The following is a 10,514-nucleotide window of genomic DNA, read 5'->3' on the forward strand; positions in this document are numbered from 1 at the left end:
AGAATTCATTTCCATATTTTCCTCGGGAAGCCCACTTGTTTGCAGTAAGAAGAACCAAAGTAAGCAAGGTTGCTGAGAGGAAGGGGAGGCAAAAGGGGAAGTCTGCCTTGGACCCCCAAACCAAGCAGCGTTGTGAGCTACTATGTGGGGTCCCAACACCACTTCCTGAAATTTGGCCCAGCAGCCCCTCTGTCAGGATGGAGGAGTGGGTAGGCCAAACCTGAGTGGCACTACAAACCAGCATGTCAGGTTGCAATGCCACTCACAGAAATTTGGCCCAGCAGCACCTCTGTCATGGAGGGGCAGCTAGGCCAAACCTGAGTGGTGCTGCCACCCTGCACGCCAGGTAACAATGCCCAGAGCAGGGAGCCAGGCCCAGGCCCCACGGGACAGCCAAGCCATCATTGCAGGATGAGTGCAATGCAGTCTCACGCTCCCATTTCAGGGGTTTGTACTCAGCATGGCTAAGCCGTGCCTTTGCTGCCTCTACCCATGCTACCATAGTTAACCTGCTATTTATATTCACGCTAGCTTGATGACAGCTACCACAAGTATGTAGACCCGAGCAGGGAAATCACACCCCTAGTTTGTAATGTAGATGTAGCCTATGCTGATGAGAGTTTTATAATTTATGTTGAATGAATGGGCACTAATGACAAAGCCCACAAGTGTGTGTTAGCCAAATGGGTCAGAAAGTGTATCTGTGTATTTCACTTGCCTTTCTTTGATGTTCATCATTGTAGTATTTGAGCACCTCATAAACATTAATGAATTCGTCCTTACATATGTCAAGTAGGGAAGTATTATTATCGCTATTGTTCAAATGGGGAACTGAAGCACTGAGAGTTTCAGTGACTTGCTCAAGGTCACATAGGAAGTTTGTGGCAGAGTAGTAAATAGCATCAGCATTGCTTATAATGTGTAGGGCCAGTCATGTAGAGAAAAGATCCATACCACTGGAAGAAATGTCATTTCTTGTCCTAGTTCTGAAACTGACTTTGTCCATCAGAAAAACATCATTTTACAGCTAAGAAAATTTTTCTGTTCAGTGTGTTTGTGTGAGCATACACAACCAAAAGGTCTCTCAGTTGCTGGAAAATCTCCCTTTTATACCTACATCCATTTTTAATTAACACCTCCTTTATAATTGTTCAGTTATCCCCCCTGCTGTTCAAGGAAACCAGCATAACAATCATCTAACATAACACAGGGGCAATTAGCACCCAGAAGACAACAAGGAAACTCATCACAACTCAGAGTTTCTGTATAACACAGGAAGAGGGATCAAAGTATGACATCAAAGTCAACTCATTGCAAACCTCCTAATGGAACTTGAGTTCTTATAGCAGCGACCATAATATTTTGGTGTTTCTGAATTCTTTAGTTATTAAAAATAATATTTAACAAGAAGCTATGGTGCATACTTGTTATGTTTTCAAAAGTGTATCTTTTAACCCTTTGAGAGCTCCCCATTATGATACTGAAAGACAGAAGCTAACAGATTCATCGCTGGGTTACTCCAGTTTTATACAGTCAAACTCCATTGATTTCATCAGCATAAAACTAAAGTAATCTGTTGATGAATCAAGCAATATGCCTTTATTTATGTGACCTGTAGAGGATACAGTCATCACTTTTTACATTTTGTCTAACTCTCTTTGCCCTCATACTGCCTGTTGAGTTGAAGATGGTGTCCTTTTCATTTTAATGGTCTTATGAAGAGTCTGTACATTTGCTACTTTCCCCCCCTAGGAATTGCATTATTTTATTAGCTGATGGCACAGGGGATTTTAACTACTTTTGAGGTTGTTGGCATCAGAGACATCCTTAACCATGCTTATTAAACCTTCAAGATTGCTAATTTCTTTGTACAAAGGGAGTTTTGAGCTTTCATTAGGATATTTCCCAGATGTTTTAATTTTCTGACACCATTTAATATAATTATGTTTGCTTTTAGTACATAAGTAGGGAAAATAATGTATATTAGGAAACAAACAAACAAGCTGTCATATGAAAACATAAAAAAGAGCAGCTGATAAGGACTGAAAAACAGTCCTGGCAACATTGTTTTAACAGCCATGGGACACATAAAAAGCAGACATATTGTAACAAATAACAAATTTAATTACCCACGCAGAAATAAATAAAAAGAAAAGATAAGAGAATATACTAAAATGAGAAGTTCAGAGATGTGCATAACTAAAACAGAAAATCCTGATGAAATGTCTGAGCTGAAAGAGGTTTTTCAAGAGTGGCAGCCTTTAGAGTATAGTAGCTGTCATAAATATAAAGGGAAGGCTAATCACCTTTAAATCCCTCCTGGCCAGAGGAAAAACCCTTTCACCTGTAAAGGGTTAAGAAGCTAAGATAACCTCACTGGCACCTGACCAAAATGACTAATGAGGAGACAAGATACTTTCAAAGCTGGGGGGGACAAAGGGTCCGTTCTGTCTGTAGGATGCTTTTGCCGGGACCAGAGCAGGAATGCAGGTCAGAACTCCTGTAAAGAGTTAGTAAGCAATCTAGTTAGATATGAGTTAGATTCTGTTTTGTTTAAATGGCTGATAAAATAAGTTGTGCTGAATGGGATGTATATTCCTGTTTTTGTGTCTTTTTGTAACTTAAGGTTTTTGCCTAGAGGGATTCTCTGTTTTGAATCTGATTACCCTGTAAGGTATTTACCATCCTGATTTTACAAAGGTGATTCTTTTACTTTTTCTTTAATTAAAATTCTTCTTTTAAGAACCTGATTGCTTTTTCATTGTTCTTAAGATCCAAGGGTTTGGGTTTGTGTTCACCTATGCAAATTGGTGAGGATTTTTATCAAGCCTTCCCCAGGAAAGGGGGTGTAGTGTTTGGGGGGGATATTTTGGCGGGGGGGGGAGACGTTTCCAAGTGGGCACTTCCCCTGTCCTTTGTGTAACACTTTGGTGGTGGCAGCTTTTAACCGAAGCTGGTAAGAATAAGCTTAGGGGGGTCTTTCATGCAGGTCCCCACATCTGTACCCTAGAGTTCAGAGTGGGGAAGGAACCTTGACAGTAGCAGACATTTGTATAAAATGACCCTGTTGCTTTGAGTCAATAGCAAGGTGGGTATTTCTTTTCATTGGGGAGTAGGTGGTGATGAAAGGGAATGGTCTGTGCTATGGCCATTTGTTTTACACTTTTGTCAGTGTGCCTAATGATGTCATGTTGGCTGTGATGTACATTATTAGCTAGATAAATGAAGATTTTGCATAGTTCTACTCACGAATTCCAAAGGATTTTTCTTTAGGCAAAATTCTCCCCCTCTCTCCTTGGGGCTCTTCTTCCCTCCCTGCATAGCTGCAGACAACCCTTTGGCAGTGAAACTGATGCTGTTCCACTAGGCAAGTATAAGGACAGGATGTGCAGGAAATCACTTCTATGTAAACCCCTTATGTGCTCAGAGCCCAGCAACGCGCCTGGGCAGTGCAAATTGGGACAAGAGCAGAGCTGTGAGAATTATTCTGTCTCCTGACGAACAGGGGAGTAAGGAGGGCAGATAGGCCCCTGCACAGGCTACTTAAACCACAGACCAGTTCTGTCGCTGCTCCATGGCACAGATTCTTCCTCCATCTCTGCCTCCAACACACATATTTGTTCAGCATCCAGCCTGACTACTCAGGGGAGGGGCTGGGCTCTGGCTTCTGGGCTTACTGGAGATTCTATTGTTCCATAAGCTCCCATACAGAGTTCCGCATGCAGAACAAACGGAAAAAAAAATTTTAAATCTCTTTTGTGTGGGTAAGAGAGCCATAAGGGGCATGAGAGAGAAGACAACAGATATATCATTACAATATTTTCAGCTCACTTTGTTTCCAGTTGTTTCCTATCCAGAGCATGCTCAGCAAGCTAAACTTCATCTTCATAGGTTCCAATTTAAGTGCTAGATGTGACCCCCAGATTCTCCAATGTGTAGTTCCTTCCTCCACTAGTATTCCCATTGACTCCAGTGGTACTGTATTGTGTACAGTATTGTACAAGGCCTCATTCATGAATAAAAGTACCACAATCTGGCCCTGGATAATTCTAGGATTTTTTCTAGTGAATAACACCCTTATGGCACTTCCCCTGTTAAAATACCACTAGGAATAATCTTTCTTCTTGAATTTTGTTGAGATGGAAATGGTGGCATTCTGGAGAGCCCAGGCAGAAAAGCTTTTTCTCTTTGATTTATTGCAGCTTTGCCATTTGCGTTGATGTACTGGATTGATGGCTCTCCCAGCATTTCACATCGTGAACTCCTATTTTTCGAACTATAGAGCTCCCTCATAAAAAAGAAAAATGTGGAACTTGACCCACCAGATCCCAGACTGAGCGTGACCTTCATTTTAGATAATTAAACAAATCCATGGAGCCGTTTTTGAGTATAATCTCTTCATTTTAGACGTTAGTGGTTTAAGATGATATTTTGCATCTCTGTAACTTTTTTATGTATTTCTTTGAATAGTGAGTGAGTAGTCTGTAATAGAGGTATTTTTTAAGTTTAATTAAGATGGAAACACTCCAGTCTTGCCCTTAAAAACCAAAAAAACAACAACAAACAAACCAAAAAAAACCCCAGACCAAAATTAGTAACCATGCTTCAGAGGGAAAGGCTTATAGAACTGAGTTCTCGGATTTGGTTCCTCTTCCCAGGCATTACAATAGTAGCTTTGCAGAAGAGAAAGACACCTCAAAGAGATTACACTCCAAGACTGAGATCCTCAGCTGCAGAGGCTCACATCCTGTGGGCAAGGATTGCTCCACATAGCTCAGGAGCAGGGGGAAATGCAAATTAATGCTGAATGCCAATCCCACAGTGTAAGTTAGAACAGCCTCATGATGGTTTTCATGGGTTTCAGACCATTCAGAAACCCTTCAGTTGTAATAATGGCTACCAGGATTTTTAAGAGAGGTGAACGTTAGTCTGTGACAGTAATACATACTTAATACCTCTTTCACTTGAAATGATATGGAGAGAGAGAAATCACTGCATTTGATCTGTTAAAAGCATGTCTGAGAGCAAGATGCCACACAGCACATGTGTTTTGTACAGTGAAAGATTTTAAAAATGCTTTTTAGCACTACACTCTCCTGTTTTGTTTTCCTTTGTTTCAACTATCTATAGCTCTCTGATATGGCAGAGTGGAGAGTATGAGGTCTCTGTCCATCAAGGGCCAGGCATAAAAAAAGACCTCTTAGCAATGTCCCTGTCTGTGTCATAGACCAGGAAGTGGGCAGTCATACCTAGTGGTCAAAGCAGTGGTGGTCAGGGCTAGTGATTAGCGCAAGAGCCAGGAAGCAGAGGACAAAGTCGGAAAACAAGCCAAGGGTCAGAGCTGGCATCAGTAACCAGGAGCTGGTGTAGACGCAGGGATCTGGAACAAGGCAAAAGGTAAGGCCAGGCCAGGCCCTCTAAAACCCATCCAGACTCCAATATTGCAGTTAGACAGGGATCCACCTAGTTGCTCAGATAACTTCCAGTGACTCCTTCTGGCTTAAATAGGGAGTCTGAGCCAATCAGAGACGCTGGACATCTCCAATTGGAGGCTTCATGGGCGGTGCGTAGGGTGAGCTAGGGTCCACATTCTTGCAAGCTGCTAGCTGCAGTGTAAGGACTGCCTGGAGACCTGCATACAAGACCTATAATCCCTCACAGTCGACTGCCTAACTTGTGTTTGCTCCTGCATTTAGGTTTCCTATTTTAGAGAAAATTCATCTTGTGGAGAGAGCCAATGCAAAGACTGCACATCACTTAAGAACCATCTAAGACTTATTTTGAGGACTTGTGCTGGCCCTCTGTACAGAAGTGAATTAATCTTCGTGCCTCCGGCTACTTCTAGAATCGTGACTGATCCTGTGGAAGCAGTGGACATATAGGGAGTTCTCTTCCCCAGGTGACAAAAGCATCTGCGAATGATAAAGAATGAACCTAGAGAGATAATGATGGAAGCAGAAGGAAGAGAAGCTGTGTAAGCCCAACTGGAAGGCTTTATCTACTTTATCTTATTTATGTAAGCAGAGTCAGGATGAGCTCCATCCTGACATCTGGTGGTGAGGTGTGGCAAGTTGTGGAAAAACTTCAGGGGCTGATCTCATTTGCATAGGCTCACCCACCCTGCCTAGAATGAGGCCATAGCTGCCCAAATGGTCACTTTGGCTGCTGTGGGATCCCCAGTGTCTCTGTTATTGGGACAGGAAGAATAAATTGTTATTACCCTGATTATGGGAATCAAGGACAGTGGAACTGTACTTGGCCTTTTGTTATGATGGAGGGACTCGCCATCAACTAAGTAGCACTCGCTAGGCAAGGGACATGGGTTCCAAAACTCTGTGAATTGAGAGAGGCTGGGGATAAGTATTAATACTTGGTGGTATGGGCTCCCTGGTGAGGGCCTTACATGCTAATTGTACTTCATCCTCTCTCCACTGTAGAATATCAGAGCTAATTTTGATTCTATTAGGAGTCTAGTTACAGGCTGCTGAGCTGAATTCACTTTGGGTGCATGGTGCACCAGCACTGAGGCTCCCCTACTATAAGCTGAAATCACAAAAGAGTTAAACTTACTAAGAGCTGGAATCACTGAGTGTTGTGTTAAGTAGTAGGGGAGCCTGAAGATATATGGTGGAGCAGTTTGTGGAACGGCGAGCAGAGTGGCTCGTGGAGCAGAGCAGTTTGCAGGATGGCTGGCAGAGCAGAGCATTGCAGTTTGCGGGACGGCGAGCAGAGCAGCTTGTGGAGCAGAGCGGCTGGTGGAGCAGAGCAGTTTGTTGGATGCCTAGAGCAGCTCATGGGGCGGCTGGCAGAGCGGAGCCCCATGGAGAGGTGGGGCCATCAGCTTTGGACCATGTAAGGTGTCCCTTAACACCCCCCCCTCATCTCCTCCCAGGTTGGGATGTAAAACTCTGCAGATAAACTTTCGAATTCTGGGGCTGCCCTGACCAGGGACAGAGACTTTTGGGTTGTTGGACTTTTGGGACTTTGGGTGATTTTGGGTTGCTGGACTCAAGAACCAAAGGGAAAGGACACGCCCCAATTTGCTTGGGGTGGGTTTTTTGCTCATGGGTTGTGTTATGAATCCTGTTGTTGGTTTTGTTTCCCCAACATAATGTCACATTGTTTCTCTCTGTTATTAAAAGGCTTTTTGCTACACTCAGACTCTGTGCTTGCGAGAGGGGAAGTATTGCCTCTTGGAGGAGCCCAGCGGGGGTGGTATATATTTGTCCCAGGTCACTGGGTGGGGGCTCGAGCCGGTTTTGCATTGTGTTATTGGAATGGAACCCCTAGATACTGAACCTGGCCCTTGTTGCTGCCAACTCTGACAGGCAGAAGGGTTACATTTATAAAGCTCTAGCCAGTGCAGTATCTGGGCACTGACAAAATTCAGCACTGGGTAAATCTGGTGAAATGAGGAAAAAAAAGAACGACACCTTCTGTATTCTCTTTCTATTGATTTGGTTTTGTTTTCCTATCAATTAACTGTACTAAGGAAATCACACAGTGCTTATTCATTTTCTATGGGCATACCCATGCAGTGCTTTGAACACATGGCACAAAGTGACTACTATGACTCTTAGCCCTTTGCTACACCTCTTTGGAAGTTATAGAATCACAGAAGATTAGGGTTGGAAGAGACCTCAGGAGGTCATGGTCCAACCTCCTGCTCACAGCAGGACCAACCCCAACTAAATCATCCCAGCCAAGGCTTTGTCAAGCCGGGCCTTAAAAACCTCTAAGGATGGAGATTCCACCACCTCCCTAGGTAACCTATTCCAGTGCTTCACCACCCTCCTAGAGAAATAGTTTTTCCTAATATCCAACCTAGACCTCCCCCACTGCAACTTGAAACCATTGCTTCTTGTTCTGTCATCTGCCACCACTGAGAACAGCCTTGCTCCATCCTCTTTGGAACCCCCCCTTCAGGTAGTTGAAGGCTGCTACCAAATGCCCCCTCACTCTTCTCTTCTGCGATTAAATAAGCTCAGCTCCCAATACTTTTTTAACTTGTTGGCAAGAATAGTGTGGGAGACGATATCAAAAGCTTTGCTAAAGTCAAGGTACATCGCATCCACTGCTTTCCCCATATCCACAGAGCCAGTTAATTATAGAACATACAACCAGCTTGGGGTGTCTGCCCTGCTTTTTGATAGACTGCCCTGAGGTCGGCACTCACAGTCGTGAGCCCACTCCAGCCAGCATGACATAATAGACACATCACGCAAGAATATTGATAAGTGAGTGACTAGCTTTCCAATGATCTATTTCATGACACCTTTTAGATACAGATTATAACCACAGTGAATTGGGGTACACTGAGTGAGTCAAGGCTGCTGAAACTCACTGCGAGATACCAGGGAGCCTCTTGCCTTCTGGCATAGGGATGCTCTTATGGTCACAGTCACTATTCTGGTTGTTTCAAAGAAAATAATGGGAACCAACCTCCTTCAGAGAGTATACATGCTCCGAGCTGAAAGAAAACATCTAAACCTAATGACAAAATAAAGGGTTAAAGCTCCTTTTAAACGGACATTTATAATGCATCTTTAACTATGGAGTCTCACCCAGCAACTCCATGATCGTACCTTGCACTTCCAAGGATCTCAGATGAATCTATGAGGCACATAAGTGTGATCTTCATTTTGCAGATGTGAATCTGAGAAACTAAAAGTTATAACTTGTCCACTAGCACATCGCAGGTCACCGGCACAGGGAGCAATAAATCCCAGGACTCCTGACCTCTCCCACAAGTCCTCTGATAAACTGCTTCACGACAGATTACAACCACCATTACAAAAATGGATTTGCATATTATTATAGATTTTCAGGGGGCTAACAAGTACTATCCAAAGATATTGAAAAAAAACAAGAAGATTTTTGCCAAATTCAGCTCTCAGTTACGCCAGCACAGCCTCCTGAGAATCAATGGGATTGTAACTGAAATTAGAATATGGCCCAGCATTTGAGACACATTCACAGAGCCACTTATGTTCCCATTCACACTGCTGTATACCAGAAATAACTGCACTGAGATCTGGGAGCCGAAACAGGCTTATAATTTCCATATCTATCTATACTGTCTCTGTGAGTGCTGCTTTGTTTTAAAAAAGCAGCTGGGGCAGAGAATAAAACAAACAGCATCACTCTATAACAAAGTACTTTTACTGAGATTTTTAAACATGGACATAAATTAGGAAAGTCTGGACCGCCTCCTCTGTACGAGCTCATCACTGCTGGGGCAACAGCCTTCCCCTGTGCCGTTCCTGCCATCTGGATCAGCTTAATTACATCCCTCTTCCTCATCAAGCCTTCATCCAATTTCAGTTGTCAACTACAGACATTTCAACTAGACACCTTGTAATTTCTCTCTCTTCCTGTTAGTATGTATTATTTAACTTTGGAATTGTTTGCTTTACAGAAGCTGCTGTACAGCATTTGGAGAGGCAATGCGTATGAAACACACAATACAAAATAATAGTGTGATTTTTTTGTTTTTGTGTTTTAATGCTACTTGCAGTAGCTATACCATATAATCAAAAACTTGATGTTGAGCCAAAGCAAAAAACAACCAGTAGATGGCACAATTTATTATGTTATAAAAGATTCATAACTACAAGCTCGAGGCCCCCACCCCTAAAACCTGGTTGTTAGTATAACATAAATCAAACCTCCATTTTAAGAGATGTTACTTATAAGCTCAATATAGCCCTAACTTTATGTCCCTTTTCAGTGCTTCCTCTGGAAGATTTGGTGGTGATCCCTTAAATGGAAAAAAACATTTTAGAAACAATAATGGATCTAGAAGGCAATAGGACACTGCCCAGGGGAGTTTTCTTCCACTCTGCTCTTAAAAATACCAGGTTGCTTCTTTTCATTCCTCTGTTAAATAATAGAACTGCTTCAAGGGACATCTCCCTACCCGACCAACATAATTTAGAAAAGGTTCAGGCAATGGTCAGTTATAAACACAGTTGTAGCCATTCTATAATAATAAATAATAATATACACTTATAATAAACAGCAGCTTTTACCCAGGACAAATTAATTACTTAATTAAACAACACCTCTGTGAGCCTGGGAATGCTAACACTCCAGTAAGCCTCTTGACCTCATTGGAGTGTCAATGGTTCTGCTTGTGTGAGTAAGGGTTACTTTTGTGGGTAAGGATTGCAGGATCAGAAGTAAATACTGTAATATGTTTTCTGCTATTTCAGGCATATTTCTTCTGGGAGGGGAAAAAGGAGGAGGTTTGTTGTGTTCACCTTCTAGAAATGAATCCCTGCAAAATATTTGTCAGCGGTTCAGGACATCTGCCTTTTAGCTTCAAATCTGTAATGTTTGTATTATGTGTGCTTAAAAGGCAGACTTAGTGGCTTCAGCATAATTTACTATTTAAGGTTAAAAGCTGTTGCTCTCTCTAATCTTCTGCTCCACAGCCACTGCAACTTTAATACTGCAAGCCTCAGAAGAGGAGAGAAATGCCTTGCTGAAACATTTAGCATGATACAGTTTTC

This window comes from Chelonia mydas, chromosome 1, assembly GCF_015237465.2.
Source record: "Chelonia mydas isolate rCheMyd1 chromosome 1, rCheMyd1.pri.v2, whole genome shotgun sequence".
NCBI classification, from domain to species: domain Eukaryota; kingdom Metazoa; phylum Chordata; order Testudines; family Cheloniidae; genus Chelonia; species Chelonia mydas.